The 25,320-nt window shown below is 38.8% G+C and overlaps 1 long non-coding RNA gene across 1 annotated transcript; it reads left to right on the forward strand.

Moving 5' to 3' along the window:
- The first annotated feature begins 21,335 nt into the window (after positions 1-21,335).
- On the forward strand, positions 21,336-24,886 carry LOC138003005 (uncharacterized). Its single transcript, XR_011123394.1, has 3 exons — positions 21,336-21,692; positions 22,196-22,251; positions 24,259-24,886. It is a non-coding gene; the product is annotated as an uncharacterized lncRNA (long non-coding RNA).
- The last annotated feature ends 434 nt before the right edge of the window (positions 24,887-25,320 follow it).

Here is a 25,320-nt window from a genome sequence, read left to right on the forward strand (position 1 = left end):
ATCACGAGAGATGCGCCTTGTGATTCTGCAAACTACTTCTTGGGCTTAGAGAGACCACACTCAAAACTGAGGGGAGTTAAACCCGAAAAAAACTTTTTTCCTCATGTGTGTACAGTCTTCCAGAGGCCGTTAAAAGTGAAACGGACCTTACCACGAGATGGGCCATCTCCTGAGGAATCTTCCTGGCGCGGTCTCGGGTCCCCCGGACCCAACCGGGGGGAGTTAGGCCCAAAAAAGAAAAACAAGTTTTTCGAGGATAACTCCCCCGGGATTTGGAATTTGGCCAATCCAAGGGCACCGTGGGGAGGGTCTCCGGAGGGCGCGTCTGATGAGCATAAAGCAAAGTCCGGGGGGCCATTTTCGTGTCAAAACAGGGGTGTTCTTGGGCCTCTGGCGTCCACAGGTCGATTCGCCCCGGGTCGAAACTGGTGCGAAAAGTTGTTGGGGCAATAGGGTCTAGGCGCATGAGGAATGGGGTCCCAAGGGAATAAAACGTAGGAATGTTAAGGACAAAAGACTGTGCACAGGGGATCCCACCTCAACACAGGATGCCCATATTTCGTCACGTGATAGATCTCGTTGAGACTTTCCAACGGTGTATGGTATTATGGGATATCTCCATGGGAACCTGAAATAAGCTTTTTGGGTGATCTGCTGTGCAGATCTGGTAGTAGTTTTACTCCTACACAGGATTTGAGGCTCTTCAAGAGTCGACTGGAGTAGTGGTCGTGAAATTTGACCCTCGGATTTGAGCTACGAAGCTGAAACTTGGCACCCACCTTCGTACGGCCTAGAAGATAAAGCCAACGGAATATGGGGAAGACCGGACAAAACTGGGGGGAGTTATGGCCAAAAAACGTTTTCCTCACTAACGCAAAGCCTTCCTCTGAGGTGCTACAAGGAAAAAACCATGGTATCACGACGAGATGCGCCTTGTAATTCTGCAACTACTTCTTGGGGTTAGTGTGGGTCCCAGCTGAAAACCAGGGGGGAAGTTTTGGCCCAAAAAGTGTCTGTCACCTCTCCCATGTGCAGAGCGCTCCATGGGGACGCTGGAGCGAAACCCATGGCACGGCCAGATGCGCCTGGTCATTGCGCATCTTTGTAGCGGGGTCGGGGGCCCCTGCTTTCCGGTGGGGGGACGTTTCAAGACAAAGACCCGCTTGGTCTCCTGCAAGACTTGAAAAAAAAGGCCCCTCCACCGCCCTGGGTTACGTCCATAAATTCGAGGATCATAACTTTACTTGATTTCATATCTGCAGTTCAGTATACGATTCATTTCATACACCATTTCGTTCATTGACAGTATTTATTTGACAACATATTACGATTTGGCAATACGTACTAAGATTTCTGCGTCAAATGATCTCACTGACCTCGAGTCTCTTGTTAATCGCGAGCTTGGCAACTTCAACGAATGGCTTAAGGCCAACAAACTGTCTTTGAACATAAAAAAATCAAACTTTGTCATCTTTCGTCCCCGGCAAAAGAATATGCCCTTCATACCTAGGATTGGAATTCTCGACTCCGTGACTAACACCTCGCAAACCTTGAAATGAAAGATTATTTCAAATACCTTGGCTTGCTGATTGATTCAAATCTTTCATGGAAATATCACATAGAATCTATCTGCCACAAAATCAGCAAGTCGATAGGAATTATAGCCAAGATTCGACATTATGTCCCACGTCGTGTTTACTTCAGTGTACAACTCATTAATTGTCCCTTACTTAACTTATGGTATTTGTGCTTGGGGTAATTGTGCCTTGAAATTTCAAAGAAAGATCGTAACTCTACAAAAACGGGCCTTACGTCTTATTTACTTCTGTAAGTCTAAGGAACACGCCGTACCTTCTTTCTCAAATCAAATTGCCTTCCCCTACCTAGCCTATTTTCAGAGATTTGTAGCTAGTTATTGTATGATATCAACAGACAGACAGCACCAGTTAGTATACTCAATCAGTTTGTTAAAACAAGTCAAATAATTGAGAACTTGTTGTAATTGAGATTTACAGGTTGTTCTGAAATTTACCTGGATAATGACAGTAAGATTAGGATTTTGCCTAAAAAACCTTGAAAGAATTAAAGAGGAGAAACCTTTAAGATTTTGCAAGATGTAGTCAATTTACCAAGAGTTTTTGGCGGATTTTCCAAATGACTTACTGAGATTTGACTGGGATTTGCCTAACAAATAGACTGAGATTTACTAAGATCTACCAGACATACGGGATTTTAAGATCATGATTGGATTTACGAGCTCAAGATGTAGTAAGGTTATTATGATATTCCAAGGTACTGTTTCCTAAATACAGAGAGCTATACACAATAAAGCAAGATATACTGGGATTTATTAAGATATACATGATATTTACACACATATAGCGAAAATGATTCAGTTTTTTAAATTTGCCATGATATACTGAGATTCACCTATGGATATCAAAATATAATGTGATTCTCTAACAAATAAAGGAGATTTACAGGCTTACACTGATATTGACGGTTTTACCAAGATGTATAAAAAGGGTCATGAGATATGCCAATATTTACAAAGATAAACTGGGCCTTACAATGTTATAGTGATATTTACAGAGACATTTCCCAAGATATATACTGAGATTCACGAAGACATAGACCCAATTGCATAAATGGCGCCCAAATTTGAGTAACAATACTTTATACATCCTTAGCCTCGTGTTTATGTTTCAAGAAAAAAGGATTTTTCTCATGAATGTGAGGCTAAGGATGTATCAAGTATTGTTATTCAAATTTGGGCGCCATTTATGCAAAGGGTCTATTGAGATTATTTTAAGGTTGACTGAAACCTTTTTAACCTTCACTGAGTTGTATTAAGATATATATTATTAATTAAAAAGAGATCTAGGAGACCTGAGGAAATCAAGGATGCATCACCAGACTCCATAATTTGAAAGATTGTGAGATTAAAACTGGTGTCATTTTTGGTTTTTATTATTTACATTGCATGAATTATGTGCTGCCCCTCTAAGAGCCCCTGTAAAATGACAATGATCTCTTACCTTTTACTCTTTGGAGTTGACGCCAAAGCTTTTTTTCACAAATATGGCAATCATAACTAGCATCAAATAGTTTTTCATCTTTCTTGCTTGGTAAATTTCATTGTTTTTTTAAAAGTATTTCTTTTCTTAAAACTTAACAAAGATATCAGCAACATTGTCATCTTTACTCATTGCAGAATAAAGAATCAATTTAAAATTAATACCAGAAGGACCAACAGCATAAAAACAAAAAACGGATGATAAGCAAATGAATGGCTTTTTTTTTTGGGTTTCCTTCACAATGTTAAGGAACACTGTAAAACATTCAGAATGTGCAGAAATTACTAAAGATACTTTTATTACGTTTGACTTCTTTTTGATAATTTTGGAAATTAATTTTTTTTAAATATTTAGTTTGACAACAGCAAGACCATTTCCTTTACAATATTCAAAGTGTTTTTTTAAAATATCTCTTTAAAAAAATTCATCTGGCAATCAAACAGTCTAGGAACGTTTTTAATGAATGAGTAATGCAAATTTTCTCATTTTCCATCCTTCAGATTTAAAAATAATAAATCAATTGAGTTATTTTCAGTAAATTCTTTGATTGAGTTATATAATGGAAAACATGTATCCTTCCAAATGTTCATTTAATCCAAATACATTTATTAATTGGTGGTAAAATTTTCATACTTTTTCTAATTTTGGGATGTCCTTAATAGCAAGTGGAAAGCTTATTAGGCTGAAAAGTCTAAATCTGTTTTGTATTTTAAAATCTGTTATTTTTTCTTGACCATTTTCCTTTGGGTAAAAACGACGAAAAATAGCCCATTAAAAAACAACAAATGATTTGCATGTTTAATAAACTGCCTTTTTTGCTAACAGACTAATTTTTCGAGTTAGGATTTTTGAGTTGGATTTCGAGTTGGATTTTCGAATTGGATTTTCGGGTTGGATTTCGAGTTGGATTTTCGATTTAGACTTCGAGTTGGATTTTCGAGTTGTTCAGTGTAAAAATGCAGACTGCCAACCAAGGGTAAAATGCAGACTAAGGTTATAATGTAACTGTTGAAAAAAAAAACCTTTTAGAAGTGCTAACTTTAGGCCTTATTAGACCTAAAACAATATTTAGCCTAACTCAAAAATCCAACTCGAAAACCCAACTCGAATTCCTAACTCAGTAAATTGGCACCCTTCCTCTTTTACTGCAATAAATTTTGGTAAAAGATTTATTTCATGCGTATGTATTTTAAAACTAATGATTTTTTTTCAAACTTGAGATTACTCAGTCCTAATTCTGTATTACTAATTCCCTTCTCTGTTACTTTTTTGTATTTTTTTTAAAGATCATTTTCATTTATTTCATTATAATTAGCCTTTGAATTTCAAAATGTATAAAATATTGTTTTTCTAAGTGACTTTGTTTCAAAAAAAAAAATTTAAGAATACCATTTCCACACTAACTACAACTTTAATATTTGTGTGCTCCACAGGCTATTTCCACTCTTTCCTGCTAGCCACTGGGCTGGATCCCGTTTTCCATGATCTCCAGTCCACCTCTTCCCTTTCTTTCTCAACTGTGTTCTCCATGTGCTCTTTGGTCGTCCCCTTCCTCTTCCTCTTTTCGAATTCTGGTGCTAATTCAATAAATCTGATTTGAGTTTTAATTTTCCACTTTAACTCCTTTTGCACTTACATCAACATTTTAAAATTCAAATTTAACTCTTTTACACAACCTTTTAATGCAGATTTTTCTGATAATTTTTATTTCTTTTTCATCTTTCTCCGACTTTGGTGGTACAATACCAGCAATTTTACAGAATTCTTAAATTTCCTTACTACTTTTTTTTTTTTGAAATTGGGGTTTTCTCTCAGTTTTTTTTCTAAAATATTACTTATCTGATCATTTTTTTTAAATGTTCAAGTTCTTCTATTTGTCTTTGTTCTTTTCCAAGTCTAAATTTTAGTTCATTTTAAAATTATTTTGTGACATTTTCTTTATCTTTTTTTAAAACCTTTTTTTAATTTTTTGCGCGTTATTGTTTTGTACCCACACCCTGCTAACAGAGCCTTTCTTAGCTCGACGAGATAAAAAGAACTCTGCAGAAATCATGTTAAGGACGTTAGCGCGAAATTTTCTAACATTGATTTTTTTCTGCAATTTTTACCATTGCAAGATGATGAGTTAGTTATGTATGGTCAGATATGTAAAAAAATGGGGGTCACCGACTTCGTTTTGGAGACAACTTGCCCGGAAGAACACCCTAAATCTGAAAAAATCCGGCTTCTTTAGCGAATAAGGCCAGTGTCTGTAAGCCCAAAAATATTGCAATTACATCTTTGAAGTGAAATGTTCTCTACCAAACTTTGTTTTAGTGGACCCATCAAGTGAATTAAGTTAACTGTTGTGGTTCCTTAAAGAACAAGTTTGTATTTAGCGACCATAGTTTCTTGCGCCTTGCAGCCGCAAGATGGCAGGATTCCATGTCTCGAAGACAGAAATTTTGAAATTTTTTAACTTCCCACATTGATTTTTTGTTTATTTTTGGACAATGTGGAGATAATTGCAAATAAAATCTGTTTCTGAAAAGAAAAGTAGGGGTCACCAAACATCCAAGATCGTTAAATCCAAGCAAAGCTATTGCAATGGCCATCTGCCCTATCATTGTTCATTTTAGTACTTAGCGCGCGCGCTCGATGCATGACGTGGCATGTGAATTTGCGTGCGCTGTAAGGATGCGCATTTAGCAATGTGGGCGAACGTCCTTAAGTCTTTATTGAGTATGCGCGAGCCGTTGCTTGGAGACAGTTTCAAACCCAGGCCAAGTCTCGATCGCACTTCAAGACGCCATTTTAATTTTCGTACTGAAGGCTCGATTTTGACCTCCGCCTTGTCAAAAATATGATGCGCGCTTTGCCTAAAACCGGTTTCACCGGAGTGAATAGCCCAGAAAGTTGGACTGCTGCGACCTAAAAGACTGGACACGTTTTCTGCAGAGCCTCCCTTTCTCGCCCTCTGATGAGTTTTAGAGAGGCTCTGCTCGCAGGGTGCGTACCCATTGCTACGCTTCGCCTCCCTGTGTTCTTTATCCCGTTTTTTTTTCACACTATTCATAATATCGAAAAAAAATCGTATAAAACAAACAATTCTCAGAAAATTCACAATATCAAAAAATTAGCGAAAACACCAAAAATCATAAAAGAAGCGAAAATCATAAGATAAGCAAAAGAACTGTAAAAAAACCGGCAATAACAAGCCGAATTTCTATAACCATTTAGCTACTACGTGCATCTTCCAGGGTTTGCGGCAGGAGGAACATTTTTTAATCCAGGGGGAGCAGTGGCAGAGAAACAAGTTTCAGAATAGAGTGTGGGGGTTCCCCCGAAGAGATGAACCCGATGGCTTTCCTTAATAGCGCTCGTGATTGTGCATCGTCCTGGCCTAATATCAGGGAGTGACTCATCCAGGTGGGGGAAACCCTCCACAAAAAGCCAGTTTGGCTATAGAGTGTGTATGGCCTTTGGTCACCACCCCAGGAACTCCAGAATGAAAAGGAATCCCAGGATGAATATGATACCATCTTGAACGTCAGTGAGAGGTCTCTCACGTGGCAAAACGACGAACGACTCCGCTACGCGCGCCTCGTTGGCTATTTACCATCTCACATCCAACGCGCGCGCTTATGGAATAATTGCTAAATATGTAATTGTAAATAGCAATTACAAGATTTATATGATACAATAACGATGTTTTCATGTCTCATAGCGACTATAATCCCGCTTTTATTACCAGTTTCTTTAATTTAACGGTCAATCGTTGATATTACCTGATGAGTATGGTCATATTTCGGTTATACGAAACAGAGCTGTAATAATTACTGGGTTGCCCTATGGGAAACCCAGTCGGAAAATAGGTAGATTTCCGTTTTTATTTTTTTAGTATTTTTTTCCGTGTCGGTAAAAGTCGTGCCTGTTACTCCCCTGGTGAGTGGTGTCTTTGTGCATAGAGCCTTCTGCGCGTATTTTCTTAGGATCGAGAGGGTAGTGGAACTGCGTAGATTTCTCTGGTGGACACAGTAGAATCATTAACTTAGCCTGCAATGGCGTCGAAAGTCATGTAATGCGAATGGCGTTTTAGTGGATCCTTAAACAAAATATACCCTTATGGAGCTCAATAATGGAAAGTCAGTTGGATAAACTAGGCAGGAATCTCAAAAGCGCAAAAGACGAGTAATGGACTTTAACAACAATCTATCGCCCGTCGAGACAACATGATATTATAATTCACAAAGGCAGAAAATACCACAGAATCCTTTTCCAGCGAAAATTTTGATTGAACAAACAACATATTTGCTCTTCTAGAGGCGAAAAACCTCTTCCTATTTGATTGCGTGCGTGAAGACAAGAAACTCAATTGTGTCAAATTACCATGTACTTCAGGTAAATACTGCTCACTTTGATTTCGTCTCGACGGGCGATAGATTGTTTGTCGAAGTCCAGTACTCGTCGCTTTTGAGATCCATGCCTAGTTTATCCAACTGACTTTCCATTATTGAGCTCCATAAGGGTATATTTTGTTTAAGGATCCACTAAAACGCCATTCGCGTTGCATGACTTTCGACGCCATTGCAGGCCTAATGTGACGCGCAGAAGGACTCTATACACAAAGCGCACCACCTTACCAGGGGACGTGACCGGCAAGACTGTTTACATCATCTTGTGTCCACTATATGACGTCACAAGTCGTCTAATTTGCATAAATCAAAATCTTGAATAATTCGGCAACCAACGAGAGCTATCACAATAAAATAAACGCCATTCTTCATCATTTTAAAAGCTCTTCGAACAAGCAAATATAAAATTTTGTGTCATATGCACTTTTAAGATATAAACATTTAGAAAACAGAGTAAATGCAGTAGTCACAGTACATGTACACATGTACGATGCTTTATGTCAATGTACATGTAGCTGTTTATGTCAAGTTTTGGAGCAATAATATTATATGAATGAATAGAGATGTGATTCTAACAAATGATATCAATTATTTTGATCAGCAGATTTGCCTAACTGAAGATGGTTGCTACGGGGAACCAGATCTAATTCACATCCCAGCAGGACAAGATGATGAACACATATACCTGCAGGTATCAAGTCTGTTTTTGCAAATGTTCAAGCAACCAAGTAAATTAATTTTTGTGGGTATACGCAGTGGCTAATCACAAAGTGATAGCTAAAAAGTTGTCCTTGTCTCATTTTGGTTGTGTCCCTTCTTTGCTCGCATTACTTTTGCACAGTTAGCCCCAGTTGTTTAAAAGCCGGATAACTTTATCTGGTGGATAAGTCATTATCCGTCAGTTTCAATATCTGCAAAGATGATAGTATTTGCCCTCATCATGTACATGTACATGTTGCTGTGAATATCCACATTCCAAGCACATCTAGGCCAAAAAGTGTGAAGGAATTTTGGCCAGTGTTTAACGTGAAGTATATTTTATTATACTGTGGATAGTGACTTATCCCCTGGATAAACTTATCCGGTCTTTGAATAACTGTGGCCTGATGTTCGCCAAAAGTCTGATGAAATTAAACGCAGTACAAAGAACCTCTGCAGAGAAGAGAGGGTGTTCAGATTGTACTCCAGATTTGTGCAAAAATTGAGATCACTCTCCCAGTCATTGAAACTTACCAATCAAAATAATAAGATATTTTTGGCAGTGATTTCCATTCACTGTTTCTGAAACGCCTTCAACTTCACTTCACCTTCATTCTAGGATTTTTATTAACATTAAAGAAAAGATTTTCAAGGGTTAGATGAAACACTCTTTCGAGTGTTTGATATTGCTTCTCAAAGGAATCAGTATTTTAAGAGATATTTGGGATCAAAGTTGGCGAACTTTTATACTAATTAAGACCACATATCCAAACTTTCTTCACGGTTGAGGTTTCTTTTGTTTTTGGCTAATGAATTATTAATGAGCTTGAGAAGTACATGTAGTTCTTAATAAGTTTGAAAACTTTCTCCAGGGCACACAGAAGTTGTAAGTTAATGTAACAGTAAAAAGTAAACAGTTTTTTGTTTTAGTTCAGCTGTGCTTGCTTTATGTAATGTTTGCCATTGGTTGAGGAAGACCTGTACACTTTTAAAGATGGTGACATCCTTGTTTTGTCTGAGCAAAGTACAGTTGCATGGTTTGACACAAGAGTGTCTTTAGTTGATTCACACCTTTATGTTATATACCAGATTGGGCTTGTTAACGTACATCCAGCAGGGATTGAAGTTAGTACGATATATGACAGACAGATTGTGTTCAGAATAATGTTTGTTGTGCTTGATGTACATTGTAGATTCCCTTGGACCCATTCAAGGAATAAACCCTACATTTAATTGTCAGGGTGTAACTTTGGTGACCATAAGCTTCTTACGAATCACACCGTAATGCTCTGGAATAACACAATGACCAGTACTAAAAAAAAAGAAAAGGGGGAATCAACCTCATTTCTCGTTATTTTCATTTCTTTACAGATGATTCTTTCCCTGGTGGAAAGGTAACAGTGGAGGGGAAAATGGCATTTAAGTCCAGTCAGTATACATTCATGATCTATCATGATCTATCACAATCCTTGACTACAGCCATAACATTTTTAACTGCACGTCACAGTGATGTGGATAGCTTTCCTGTAATAAACATTCACCCAAGAGGTTTTGACATAATCATTAACGTTATTGTGAATTCAACATTCTGATGACAGGATGTTGCAGTTGGTCAAGCAAAAAGTCATTATATTTTATGTTGCTATGGATTGTACTACATTACAAAATATTTTGTTTTACGGAATTTGAAAGAGTTTGAAGACTAAATTTCTCTGCAAAAACTATTGGTTGTTGTTATCAGCCTTCTCAAAATCGGCCAGTCGACGGCTCAATGAGCCGCCTCCTCAGAAAGCTTGACCGTCTCCTTCTAGTCAGAAAATGTCAGAGACAGTACATTTTTAGCTCGAACGTGAAGTCACTGGAGATATTCTAAAGGCTTGAAAAAAGTTTGTTTGACATACAAATTCGTGTCCACAATATTTTTTTGCCTCGCGCACATGAAATGTTGATTGAATTAGCATTCCAGTATTTCTTATCAGACTCCAAGCAAGTGTCAAATCCATATGTGAACGTTCGTCACTTTAAATCCACCAGATTGCACTAAATTGCATCTGTGAATGTCTAAATTTGAAAAAATCCGTAGGGGAGCATACCCCGAGACCCTCCAAGAAGCTTGCATCCTTTGGGCACTCGCTTGGGTGCCTTTAGCACCAAACCGTCTCCACCTTCCTTATGACCTGCTCCCGAAAAATATTTTGAGAAGGCTGTGTTATCTTGAATTTTAAGCTGTCGTTTTGAAAGACAGCAAATAAAATAGACAATTGTTATTATGTGTATGCCCCATGTACATGTAAAATTTGTTAATACTGTTTTTTCATCAGTGTTGTAGTTGCCCTGAATATTTGTGCACGTTCAACAGTGAAATCCACTGCCAAGGACATAGTCGATTTCTTACCACTTCAATAGGCCATTTTCAAAATATTAATATTCAGCTTGATAGCGAGGCAGAGAGGACAAAAACAATAGAAACAAGTTGCAATGAGTGCGAAAGACATTAACATATCAGGCCACTTTCCTTTGTCTTTGTCCTCTGAACCTCTCTTTTAAGCTGAATTTTAATATATTGAAAGTGGCCTATTATTACATTCAATTGGGAGAGTATGGGAAGTTGTTTCCGCTTCCCACCTCCCCTTGGTGCCAGCTTTTGTGCATGCACATGTACTTTGGTATTCTATGGCACCTGCAATTTTGATCGTGTTAGTTGCTCTTTAGAGGGCAGGTTATAATTACATGTATTGTTTAAAAATGTAGCAGTATTTACAGTTAATGTTATCTTTTTTTGAACTGATACTATTCATTGATATTTCATTCATATTCATTTAATTCTTCATTCAAACTGAATCTGATCTGGGGAAACTAATTCATGCAGTAGGCTTTTTCTGAGTTAAAGGGCTCTTTTTCAAAGTGAATCCAAGTGCGTAGCATTTACAAAGGTAACATTATTCGAATTTACTCTGAGCAAAACTCGAGCAAATCCTTCTTTTACTGCCAAGAGTCTCAAAGTCATGTTTATTGCTTGCATTTAAAAAGTTGGCCTACTTTCTTTGCTTGGAACATATTTGGTTTGTAGCACTATTTTTCAGGGCATGTGCGATATTTTTTCATTGTTGCTATCGGCTGTAATTGATTACAGTTTGGTAGTTAAATTGAAAAAACTTTTTTTATAGGTGAAGTAATGTGATTTATGGATTTATTTGCTGATATTTTGAGATGAAAGAGTGTCTTCTTTAGTTTTAAGTTTTTCTTTCTTAAATGAGGCTTAAGTTAAGTCTGTGGTTCAAGTCCAAACAAATCGTAAGCAAATTTGTTTATAATGCTCTGGATTAAGTAGTATTTGTTTGGTCTTAAAGGCGTTCAGTTTTTGCAGCATGTAATCTTGTCATTTAACTGGTGTCAGTTTAAACAAATCGAAATATAGACCACAAAAAGGGTGAAGATAAAATTATTGACAGTTTTGATTTCCGGTCTTTGTGGTATTAAAATAGAGTCTGTATAAAAACATTGTTATATTGTTATTTTAAGTGTATTTAATACCTAGTTTTGTTATTCCTCTATTGTATCATACCATTTCCTTCTAACCCCAACATTGAAAAGGAAATCGACAAGAACAAACGCTTTCTGTATTCTCTTGTTGATAAGGGAGAGTGCGTACTTAGATTCGCTTTGAAACAGAGGCTTAAGTAAACTTTAACTCAAAAGTGTGCTCTTATTGATTCAATTATTTACCAATTATTCATTATTCATAATTATTCGTAAATCGTAAGTGCTGAAGTGGCGAAAAAAGCCGCTAGGAATGTACATTAAATTCGAAATAAACAACGTGCCTAAGATGATGTCTTGTGTTGTCCTTAGGGTCGAGACGGCAAAGTTTTGGTGACTTCAATGGTTTTCCACATTCGGTTACAGCACGGACCTTTCCCACTTATATACGTTATACGTTTACAACCCGCCTATTAATTTTTGCGCGATTTTACTTGCTACTGTACGTCATGTGGTGTGAACATCACGCAATAACCCTTGTCGGCAATAATTTCGCCGTTGAAAGAACAAAGCCGGCGAAAAAATTGGCGTGCAATGCGTACGTTTAGCGGAGCTCCGCGCGCTGAATGTGGGCGTGCGGAGCACCATGGGTAAGAAAATATGGAGCAAACGAATCGTCTACCTTCATGATGTCCTCGAAAACCCCAGCCGTGTCATCACTCGACTGATTTACAGGATTGATCCCCGATTGATGTATTAAATGCTCCTTTGAAGCGTTCAAAGGTGGTGAGAGCCTGTCCGAAGTCGTTCGTCGTTTTGCCACGTGAGAGACCTCTCACTGACGTTCAAGATGGTATCATATTCATCCTGGGATTCCTTTGTATTCTGGAGTTCCTGGGGTGGTGACTAAAGGCCATACACTCTATAGCCAAACTGGTTTTTTGTGGAGGGTTCCCCGCACCTGGATGAGCCACCCCCTGATTTTAGGCCAGGACGATGCACAATTACGAGCGCTATTCAGGAAAGCCATTGGCTTCATCTCTTCAGGGGAACGCCCCGCACTCTATTCTGTAACTTGTTTTTCTGCCACTGCTCCCCCTGGATTAGAATGTTCCTCCTGCCGCAAACCCTGGAAGATGCGCGTAGTAGATAAATGGTTTTAGAAATTCGGTTTGTTATTGGGTGTTTTTACAGTTCTTTTGCTTATTTTATGATTTTCGCTTTTATGATGTTTGTGTTTTCGCCAATTTTTTGATACTGTGGATTTTCTGAGAGTTGTTTGTTTTATACGATTTTTTTTTCGGTGTTATGAATAGTGTGAAAAAGAACACAGGCAAGCAAAGCTTAGCAATGGGTATGCACCCTGCGAGCAGAGCCTCTCAAAAACTCACCTGAGGGCGAGAAAGAGAGGCTGCAGAAAACGTGTATAGTCTTTTAGGTCGCAGCAGTCCAACTTTCTGAGCTATTCACTCTGGTGAAACCGGTTTAGGCAATGCGCGGATCATATTTTTGACAAGGTCAAGGTCAAAATCGAGCCTTCAGTATGAAAATTAACATGGCGTCTTGAAGTGCGATGGAGACTTGGCCTGGGTTTGAAACTGTGTCCAAGCAACATACTTAATAAAGACTTAACATGATTTCTGCAGAGTTCTTTCTTTCTCATCGAGCTAAGAAAGGCTCAGCTAGCAGGGTGTGGGTACGAAACAATAACGCGCAAAAATTAACATAAAAGGGTTTTAAAAAGATAAAGAAAATGTCACAAAATAATTTTAAAATGAACTATTAAAAATTTAGAGAACGAAGACTTGGAAAAGAACAAAGACAAATAGAAGAACTTGAACATTAAAAAAATGATCAGATAAGTAATATTTTAGAAAAAATGAGATAAAACCCCAATTTCATAAAAAAAAAGTAGTATGGAAATTGAAGAATTCTGTAAAATTGCTGGTATTGTACCACCAAAGTCGGAGAAGATGGAAAAGAAATAAAAAGTATCAGAAAAATCTGCATTAAAAGGTTGTCTAAAAGAGTTAAATTTGAATTGAAAAATGTTGACGTAAGTGCAAAAGGAGTTAAAGTGGAAAATTAAAAATCAAATCAGTTTTATTGAATTAGAACCAGAAAAGAATAGAGGAAGGGGATGACTAAAGGGCACATGGAGAACACAATTGAGAAAAAAAGGAAGAGGTGGACTGCAGATCATGAAAACAGGAGCCAGTGCCAGTGGCTAGCAGGCAAGAGTGGAATAGCCTGTGGAGCACAAAAATATTAAAGTTGTAGTTAGTGTGGAAATGACACTTAGAAAAACAATATTTTGTACATTTTGAAATTCAAAAGCTAATTATAACGAAATAAATGAAGATGATCTTTTATTAAAACATAATACAAAAAAGTAACAGAAAAAGAAATTAATACAGAATTAGGACTGAGTAATCTCAAGTTTGAAAAAAATCCTTAGTTTTAAAATACATACGCATGAAATAAATCCTTTACCAAAATTTATTGCAGTAAAAAAGGAAGGGTGCCAAATTCACTGAGTTAGGAATTCGAGTTGGGTTTTCGAGTTGGATTTTTGAGTTTAGCCTAAATATTGTTTTAGGTCTAATTAGGCCTAAGGTTAGCTCTTCTAAAAGGTTTTTTTTTATTTTTCAACAGTTACATTATAACCTTAGTCTGCATTTTACTCCTGGTCTGCAGTCTCCATTAATTTACACTGACCAACTCGAAAATCCAACTCGAAATTCAACCCGAAAATCCAATTCGAAAATCCAACTCGAAATCCAACTCGAAATCCTAAGTCGAAAATTAGTCTGTTTGCAAAAAAGGCAGTTATTAACATGCAAATCATTTGTTGTTTTAAATGGGCTATTTTTCGTCGTTTTTACCCAAAGGAAAATGGCCAAGAAAGAATAACAGATTTAAAATACAAAACAGATTTAGACTTTTCAGCCTAATAAGCTTTCCACTTTCCAAGGACATCCCAAAATTAGAAAAACCATGAAATTTTACCACCAATTAATTAATGTATTTGGATTAAATGAACATTGGAAGGATACATGTTTTCCATTATATAACTCAATCAAAGAATTTACTGAAAATAACTCAATTGATTTATTATTTTTAACTGATTCTGAAGGAAAATGAGAAAATTTGCATTACTCATTCATTAAAAACGTTCCTAGACTGTTTGATTGCCAGATGAATTTTTTTAGAGATATTTTTAAAAAACAAACTAAATATTTAAAAAAAATTTAATTTCCAAAATTATCAAAAAGAAGTCAAAAGTAATAAAAGTACCTTTAGTAATTTATGCAGATTCTGAATGTTTTACAGTGTTCCTTAACATTGTGAAGGAAACCCAAAAAAAAGCCATTCATTTTCTTATCAATCCGGATTTTGTTTTTATGCTGTTTTTCCTTCTGGTATTAATTTTAAATTGATTCTTTATTCTGCAATGAGTAAAGATGACAATGTTGCTGATATCTTTGTTAAGTTTAAGAAAAGAAATACTTTTAAAAAAACAATGAAATTTACCAAGCAAGAAAGATGAAAAACTATTTGATGCTAGTTATGATTGCCATATTTGTGAAAAAAAGCTTTGGCGTCAACTCCAAAGAGTAAAAGGTAAGAGATCATTGTCATTTTACAGGGGCTCTTAGAGGGGCAGCACATAATTCATGCAATGTAAATAATAAAAACCAAAAATGACACCAGTTTTATCTCACAATCTTTCAAATTATGGAGTCTGGTGATGCATCCTTGATTTCCTCAGGTCTCCTAGATCTCTTTTTAATTAATAATGATTATATATCTTAATACAACTCAGTGAAGGTTAAAAAGGTTTCAGTCAACCTTAAAATAATCTCAATAGACCCTTTGCATAAATGGCGCCCAAATTTGAATAACAATACTTGATACATCCTTAGCCTCACATTCATGAGAAAAATCCTTTTTTCTTGAAACATAAACACGAGGCTAGGGATGTATAAAGTATTGTTACTCAAATTTGGGCGCCATTTATGCAATTGGTCTATGTCTTCGTGAATCTCAGTATATCTTGGGAAATGTCTCTGTAAATATCACTATAACATTGTAAGGCCCAGTTTATCTTTGTAAATATTGGCATATCTCATGACCTTTTTATACATCTTGGTAAAACCGTCAATATCAGTGTAAGTCTGTAAATCTCCTTTATTTGTTAGAGAATCACATTATATTTTGATATCCATAGGTGAATCTCAGTATATCATGGCAAATTTAAAAAACTGAATCATTTTCGCTATATGTGTGTAAATATCATGTATATCTTGATAAATCCCAGTATATCTTGCTTTATTGTGTATAGCTCTGTATTTAGGAAACAGTACCTTGGAATATCATAATAACCTCACTACATCTTGAGCTGGTAAATCCAATCATGACCTTAAATCCCGTATGTCTCGGTAGATCTTAGTAAATCTCAGGATCTATTCATTAGGAAATCCCAGTCAAATCCAGGTAAGTCATTTGGAAAATCCGCCAAAAACTCTTGGTCAATTGGCTACATCTTGCAAAATCTTAAAGGTTTCTCCTCTTTAATTATTTCAAGGTTTTTTAGGCAAAATCCTAATCTTACTGTCATTATCCAGGTAAATTTCAGAACAACCTTGTAAATCTCAATTACAATAAGTTCTCAATTATGAATCTGACTTGTTTTAACAAACTGATTGAGTATACTAACTGGTGCTGTCTGTCTGTTGATATCATACAATAACTAGCTACAATCTCTGGAAAATAGGCTAGGTAGGGGAAGGCAATTTGATTTGAGAAAGAAGGGTACGGCGTGTTCCTTAGACTTACAGAAGTAAATAAGACGTAAGGCCCGTTTTTGTAGAGTTACGATCTTTCTTTGAAATTTCAAGGCACAATTACCCCAAGCACAAATACCATAAGTTAAGTAAGGGACAATTAATGAGTTGTACACTGAAAATAAAACACGACGTGGGACATAATGTCGAATCTTGGCTATAATTCCTATCGACTTGCTGATTTTGTGGCAGATAGATTCTATGTGATATTTCCATGAAAGATTTGAATCAATCAGCAAGCCAAGGTATTTGAAATAATCTTTCATTTCAAGGTTTGCGAGGTGTTAGTCACGGAGTCAAGAATTCCAATCCTAGGTATGAAAGGCATATTCTTTTGCCGGGGACGAAAGATGACAAATTTTGATTTTTTTATGTTCAAAGACAGTTTGTTGGCCTTAAGCCATTCGTTGAAGTTGCCAAGCTCGCAATTAACAAGAGACTCGAGGTCAGTGAGATCATTTGACGCAGAAATCTTAGTACGTATTGCCAAATCGTAATATGTTGTCAAATAAATACTGTCAATGAACAAAATGGTATATGAAATAAATCGTATACTGAACTGCAGATATGAAATCAAGTAAAGTTATGATCCTCGCATTTATGGACGTAACCCAGGGCGGTGGAGGGGTCTTTGTCTTGAAACGTCCCCACCGGAAAGCAGGGGCCCCCGACCCCGCTACAAAGATGCGCAATGACCAGGCGCATCTGGCCGTGCCATGGGTTTCTCTCCAGCGTCCCCATGGAGCGCTCTGCACATGGGAGAGGTGACAGACACTTTTTGGGCCAAAACTTCCCCCGGTTTTCAGCTTGGACCCACTAACCCCAAGAAGTAGTTGCAGAATTACAAGGCGCATCTCGTGATACCATTGGTTTCCTTGTAGCACCTCAGAGGAAGGCTTTGCGTTAGTGAGGAAAATGTTTTTTGGCCATAACTCCCCCCAGTTTTGTCCGGTCTTCCCCATATTCCGTTGGCTTTACCTTCTAGGCCGTACGCAGGTGGGTGCCAAGTTTCAGCTTCGTAGCTCAAATCTGAGGGTCAAATTTCACGACCACTACCCCAGTCGACTCCTAAAGAGCCTCAAATCCTGTGTAGGAGTAAAACTACTACCAGATCTGCACAGCAGATCACCCAAAAAGCTTATTTCAGGTTTCCATAGAGATACCCCATCATACCATACACCGTTGGAAAGGTCTCAACGAGATCTATCACGTGACGAGATATGGGCATCCTGTGTTGAGGTGGGCGCCCTGTGCACAGTCTTTTGTCCTTAACATTCCTACGTTTTATTCCCTTGGGACCCCATTCCTCATGCGCCTAGACCCTATTGCCCAACAACTTTTCGCACCAGTTTCGACCCGGGGCGAATCGACCTGTGGACGCTGGAGGCCTAAGAACACCTCTGTTTTGACACGAAAATGGTCCCCCGGACTTTGCTTTATGCTCATCAGACGCGCCCTCCGGAGACCCTTCTCACGGTGCCCTTGGATTGCCCAAATTCCAAATCCCGGGGGAGTTATCCTCGAGAAACTTGTTTTTCGTTTTTGGGGCTAACTCCCCCCGGTTGGGTCCGGGGGATCCGAGACCGCGCCAGGAAGATTCCTCAGGAGATGGCCCATCTCGTGGTAAGGTCGGTTTCACTTTTAACGGCCTCTGGAAGACTGTACACACATGAGGAAAAGTGGTTTTTCGGGTTTACCTCCCCTCAGTTTTGAGTGTGGTCTCTCTAACCCCAAGAAGTAGTTGCAGAATCACAAGGCGCATCTCGTGATACCATTAGTTTCCTTGTAGCACCTCACAGGATGGCTTTGCGTAAGTGAGAAAAACGTTTTTCGGCCATAACTCCCCCCGGTTTTGTCTGGTCTCCCCCATATTCTCTTGGCCTTACCTTCTAGGCCGTACGCAGGTGCGTGCCAAGTTTCAGCTTCGTAGCTCAAATCCAAGGGTCAAATTTCACGACCACCTCTCCAGTCGACTCCTGAAGAGCCTCGAATCCTGTGTAGGAGTTAATTAATCTACTACCGGATCTGCACGGCCAAATCATGGAAAAAGCTTATTTCAGGTTGCCATGGAGATATCTTAAAATACCATCCACCGTTGGAAAGGTCTCAACGAGATCTATCACGTGACGAAATATGGGCATCCTGTGTTGAGGTGGGATCCCTGTGCACGGTTTTTTGTCTTTAACATTCTTACGTTTTCTTCCCTTGGGACCCCATTCCTCATGCACCTAGACCCTATTGCCCAACAGCTTTTCGCACCAGTTTCGACCCGGGGCGAATCGACCTGTGGACGCCAGAGGCCCAAGAACACCTCTGTTTTGACACGAAAATGGCCCCACGGACTTTGCTTTATGCTCATCAGACGCGCCCTCTGGAGACCCTTCTTACGGTGTCCTTGGATTGGCCAAATTCCAAATCCCGGGGGAGTTATCCTCGAGAAACTTGTTTTTCGTGTTTGGGCCTAACTCCCCCCGGTTGGGTCGGGGGGACCCGGGACCGCGCCAGGAAGATTCCTCAGGAGATGGCCCATCTCGTGGTAAGGTCGGTTTCACTTTTAACGGCCTCTGGAAGACTGTACACACGTGAGGAAAAGTGGTTTTTACGGGTTTAACTCACCTCAGTTTTGAGTGTGGTCTCTCTAACCCCAAGAAGTAGTTGCAGAATCACAAGGCGCATCTCGTGATACCATTAGTTTCCTTGTAGCACCTCACAGGATGGCTTTGCGTAAGTGAGAAAAAGGTTTTACGGCCATAACTCCCCCCGGTTTTGTCTGGTCTCCCCCATATTCTCTTGGCCTTACCTTCTAGGCCGTACGCAGGTGCATGCCAAGTTTCAGCTTCGTAGCTCAAATCCAAGGGTCAAATTTCACGACCACCTCTCCAGTCGACTCCTGAAGAGCCTCAAATCCTGTGTGGGAGTTAATCTACTAATGGATCTGCACGGCCAAATCATGGAAAAAGCTTATTTCAGGTTGCCATGGAGATATCCCATAATACCATACACCGTTGGAAAGGTCTCAACGAGATCTATCACGTGACGAAATATGGGCATCCTGTGTTGAGATGGGAGCCCTGTGCACAGTCTTTTGTCTTTAACATTCCTACGTTTTATTCCCTTGGGACCCCATTCCTCATGCGCCTAGACCCTATTGCCCAACAACTTTTCGCACCAGTTTCGACCCGGGGCGAATCGACCTGTGGACCTCAGAGGCCAAAGAGCACCCCTGTTTTGACACAAAAATGGCCCCCCGGACTTTGCTTTATGCTCATCAGACGCGCCCTCCGGAGACCCTCCTCACGGTGCCCTCGGATTAGCCAAATTCCAAATCCCGGGGGAGTTATCCTCGAAAAACTTGTTTTTCGTTTTCGGGCCTAACTCCCCCTGTTTGGGTCCGGGGGACCCGAGACCGCGCCAGGAAGATTCCTCAGGAGATGGCCCATCTCGTGGTAAGGTCCGTTTCACTTTTAACGGCCTCTGGAAGACTGTACACACGTGAGGAAAAGTGGTTTTTAGGGTCTAACTTCCCCCGGTTTTGAGTGTGGTCTCCCTAATCCTAATCATGGCGCTTCTCGTGGTACCATTGGTTACTTTCTAGCACGCCCTGGGAAAGTCCTGCATACGTAAGAAAAGTCAGTTTTTGGCGATATTTCCTTCCCGGAAATAGCTACTCCCCCGTAACCCCCAGAAGTTCTTGCAGAATTTGATGGCGAATCTCGTGGTACCATTGGTTTCTCTCTAGCACGTCAGGGGAAGGCCCTGTATACGTGAGAGAAGGCAGGTTTTTTTGGTGATATCTCCCCCCCGGAAATAGCTATTCCCCCCCTAACCCCGAGAAGTTATTGCAGCATTTGATGGCGCATCCATTGGTTTCTCTCTAGCACGTCAGGGGAAGGCCCTGCATGCGTGAGAAAAACCAGTTTTTCTCACGAGTTGAGATAGCTTGAAATAAGAGTAAAATATCAATGTCAATTTTTGTGGTAATGACAGAGACCTTAAGATACCTTAAGATAGGTATATATATATCGTCCGCCTGTGGAATCATCGTTCTGGTTGAGAAAAACATGGAACCGGGATGACCACTTAATTCCCATTCGCTATCTAGATTGGCCATGTAACCAGCATGGTTGCTCTGATAGTGTAGTGGTGATCACATCCAACCGGTAATCAGGGAGACGTGGGTTCAAATCCCGCTCAGGGCATAAAACGTTTTTCTCCCAATGAAAATGTCATCCAGGAGTTGTCCGTCCTTGGTCCCTTCAAACTATATATATATATTTGTCGCATATTTCCAAGATTTGACTGTAATCAAAGTTAACACAGCGACACTGTGCCATGCCCCCTGCTTGTGCAAGGGGAAGAAACGAACCACTTAAATTTTATTTGAGGTGAAAAATGAACGGTCCTTCCTGACATCTCAATGACCTACGTGGTGGCGCAACTCACCACGCAAAGCTTGAGAGCGGAATTCCCTAGGTCAGTTGCATGGGAGAACTTGCACCAGGCCCAAACCCACTTTACGCTGCCGCGCATTGATGCAAACCTTGGAACCCTCCTAAGAGGCCTCTCACCGATCCTGACAAAACGTTCTGGTGAACGGCTATATATTACGCTCGACGCAGACGTTCCTTTCATTGTGGTAACACAAAATTGATCAAAGGCTGTTGATAAGCAATTTATAGTGCATGCACAAATCGGTTTTGATCGGACACAATTTAACAATGGTTGACTGACATATTTAAAGAATCTTTATTTAAAAAAACGCACCGACTGGTGGCGTCACGTAAAGCCGATTATTAAAGGGAGTGCAGACACATTGTATTCATCAGCATGCAATCGATTCAAAAAAGTATGCGCCTTGAATCGAGACTTTAAGTCATCTGATTTATTGTAATACATGTCAAGAGCAGTCAAGCTTAAAAACGCTTTTATTTTGTGCGAGGTATTACAACACGTTTCTTGCCTTTTCATTTGTACGGAATTCTCGAATTTCAGAATTGAATTACTTCCAGACGAGTGGTGAATTTTCGAGTTTATAACGATACGCGAGGATCTCTTGTCTCCTCTGGAAAGTCACATCGCTATAAACTTTGAATAGCAATCTGTATACATGTTGAATATCTGTTGGCACAATGTTTAACGTTCCTGCAGCAAACACATACAGATCCTATACCAAAGCAGGGGAACGACAGTTGAAAGTAAGTAATTTTAAAGGGATAGGATAGCTTGAGGAAAGCTTATGCCCTTGTCTAGAAAGGTCACTTAGCATACCAGTGAACAAATTTGTTCAACTTTGTTCTCTGTTTTGGCCCTAACCATGCACAACCCACGCGATTTTTCTAAAAGAAAGCCAATCAATAGTTTCGATTAATTTATTGAAAATTCAGTTGAGAACCGAGGACAACAGTTTGTGCATGGTACGTCACGGTCAAGTTAACATGAAGTGCGACAGTACTGTTCTCTCTCCGGGTTTCATAAGCAGTTCATCTATATGAACTATGTTTACACAAACAAACAAACAAAAACAAAACCTTAATTTTTTTTTCCGGCAATTAAGAAAAGCAACCCCAACAACGATAATAACATTTCTTTATTAATATAAAAGGCATTGGGAAAAAAAATAATAACCACGATAATCTAGACTAATGAAACATTTCAGCGGGTTAAGAGATGAGATTTTCCAATAATCTTTATTCTACAGGCTTATTTCTTGAGGTGCCTGCAGTTTCAACACTTTGGAGAGGATTGAAATAACAGGTAAGAAAGGTAGAATGTCTGTAGGTGATACATATGATTCAAGTCACCCCATGCAAAACTTAGACAGGAAGAAAGTGCAATACAAGGGAGCTAATGGCGCCATTTTTCCTCTCCCTGTACTCTCTGACTGCTGATCGTTTATTTATTTTGGTAAAGTAAACTGGTAATGAGGAATGGACGCTTTTATGGCCAATTTTAGAAAATTGAGATGTTTTGTAAGTCTTACACGTAAGTCTTACACGTAAGCCAAATCTCGTTGTTTTGTAAGTCATTACTTAGAGGCCACGACCAAACGAAACATCCGTTCTTAAACGAAGGCGACGGAAAGATAAAGCCGAATGTCAACCTTCCAGATTCAACAGAAGTCTAGTAACAAAATCTCATTGCTCTTTAGTTTATTTAGTTACATGCATCTTTTGCTTTCAAAAACACGGCGGACTACTCTATCTCTCTCCGCGAAGTCAATGACAGCAAAACTGCTTCCCGCGAGACGAGGGAAACTCGCGCGAGGTGTTTTCTTATAAAGTCCATGTGTCATAGTCACTTGAGTAAAATGAAACAAACGATAAAAACAAAGAATGCGACGGAAAATGCCGCAAGCACTGTATGTCCCCATTAACTTATCTCCAATTGATTATGGAGTCATTAAACACTCCTAATTTTAAGCATTGAACCATTTTACGACCTTTTACGGGCACCTCATATCAAAACACGATATCATGCGGGATGTTGAATCATTCGCTGAAAGGTATGTTGTTGTTCATCTCTGTTTTCGCTTTCTATGGTTCTTTTCATTTTACTCATATATTCTCTGTATATCTAACGCAGAGGGAGATATGCCTTTCGCATGATTTAGTGTGAATACTTAGCATAGCATGTAAAGAGAAACTTATTAGACTTATTGTGTAGCGTGGAGAACTTAGGATTCAATCAGTACAATCAAATGACCCTTGTAAAACTAAAAAGAGAAAAATTTTTCCCTATGAAGCGATCGAAAGAAATACTTGCTATCCGAATTCTTTATCTGCATGCACTGATGCATGCCGTATAAATTAAAATGGTTAAAATGGCGCAAAACTCATCATTGAAATGGCGTTGTATCTGCTCAACGGTTTTGAACATTTTCCTCTGAATTAAACATTCAGGGGAAAATGTTCAAAACCGTTATGAAAATTGCCATAAGATCATGTGGATGAAATGTAGAAAGTATTTTCATGACTGTTTGACAGCACCATTTTGTGCTAATACCTCATGCCGGATGCAAAGGTCTGCAAAGGGTCATTGCTGCAGCTCGGCGTAGACAGAGTTGTCTCGGCGTAGACAGAATTGTCTCGGAGCCGTTCTCATCTTTGCTAGACAATTATTAGCTGCCTGTTTGTTTTTTTTGGGAACTAGAATTCTTTTCAATGGAACGGTTACGACTGAATTTACTGACATACAAAATTAAAAAAAATAGTTAGCACATGATAGATAAAACAAAGGGAGAAGATCGTTTTCGTGTAGACAAGCCGCCTAAGATGCCAACTTAATGCCCAGTTTTAAGGTTCCGATTGAAGTAAAAGTCAAGTGAAGTAAAAGTCAAGGTACTCATGCAAATGCAATACACAAAGAATCTTAACCCCAAGAGATTTGATTTGGGTACAACATTGCGTTAGCCGAATTGGTCTTTTGTCTTCTGAAAGTATACTTCTCAAATAACATGAAGTTAAAGGTTCTCATCAGCTGACGACCAAGAAATGATATGGTTGCCCATGATTTTGCTGCAAACTATCTTAGAGAGGTCCGTGAAAAGTAAAAGAAAGAAGAGGACATTTCATTGCATGTTGGAAGGTGTCATTTGACTCTTAAAAACGCCTTTGTAAGATGTAGTTGAAATCTAATATAGTGGGCTTGTGGCAGTAGTTCTTTGAATATTTAAAAACGTAAACCCCATGATATTGGTGGCAGCTTTATTAGTACTTTGGTTTTTAGTGTTAATTTTCATTTATCGATTCTGTTTCTCCACAGGTAACTGAAAGGCTACCCTGCCGTGGTAAAAATATAGACCCTCTCCCGGACTGATGTGAACCTTTTGGCATACTGATATGATGTGAGTCCCCACTAAGTTATCTGCGACCGTAGGGTCATTTTACTGTTATCGGAATGTTTATTCAGATGTGCACAACAACGTGGTAATACGAAATGCAATTGTCATCCCAGGCAATTTTCTTAATGTTAGTTTTCAGTAAATGGGTTCTACTAAAGGTTTTGGCTTTAAAGTGAAAATTGGACCAAACAAAAATATCCTCTACCTCTATATAGGACGGACGCAAGGAGACAATTAGGCAAAAAAATTCTGAGCTGTCTAGATTTAACACTTTTGACAAATTCTCATTGCGCATTTTTTCTTTTTTTTTTTTTTCAAAAATAATGTTCTCTCTCGGCAGAGTCATTAGACAATATCCGACCTACTTCCCGCCAAAATCATGACGAAAAAAATGCGCGCGAAATATTGTCTTGTGGCGTCTACAATAGTGAAAATGGGAGTATCTGACAAACATCTGCCAAAAAAGTAATTAAGCGGGAAAGAGTTTTCGGGAATCTTTTGAAAAAGCGATATGATGTGTGTACCCATTAACTTACTGCAAATAGAGTCGTGATTATGTGGTCTCAGTTACACTCCTCTTAGCCTGAAGCTAATAGATTCAACTTGCGAAAACGTCATGCCAAAGTAATGTTCTAGACAAAGTATGGCCATATTGTACCTTTTTTCAACTTGATCCATATGACTGCGTAAAGGATAAGCTAGCAAACTCGATATAATGTCATTACAAACCCTTATGAAAAGTCAGTGTTTGGACGTTTAGATTTCTCGCACTATCAGTGAGTGCGGGGGTTGTTGTGCTAAGCGGTTAACAATATTTATTGCTGCACGGCTGTCTTTGAAAGAAAACGACTTAAATAAGAGAAAAACGGTAGCATAAACGAACTTAAAGAAGATGCCTACTATTCAGCAAACTAATTTTAAAAGGGTCAGTTAAGGTTAAAAGAAAGAAAAAAGTATTTTATTACCTATTGTCACTAGTTTTT

Source organism: Montipora foliosa, chromosome 5 (genome assembly GCF_036669935.1).
Source record: "Montipora foliosa isolate CH-2021 chromosome 5, ASM3666993v2, whole genome shotgun sequence".
Lineage (NCBI taxonomy): Eukaryota > Metazoa > Cnidaria > Anthozoa > Scleractinia > Acroporidae > Montipora > Montipora foliosa.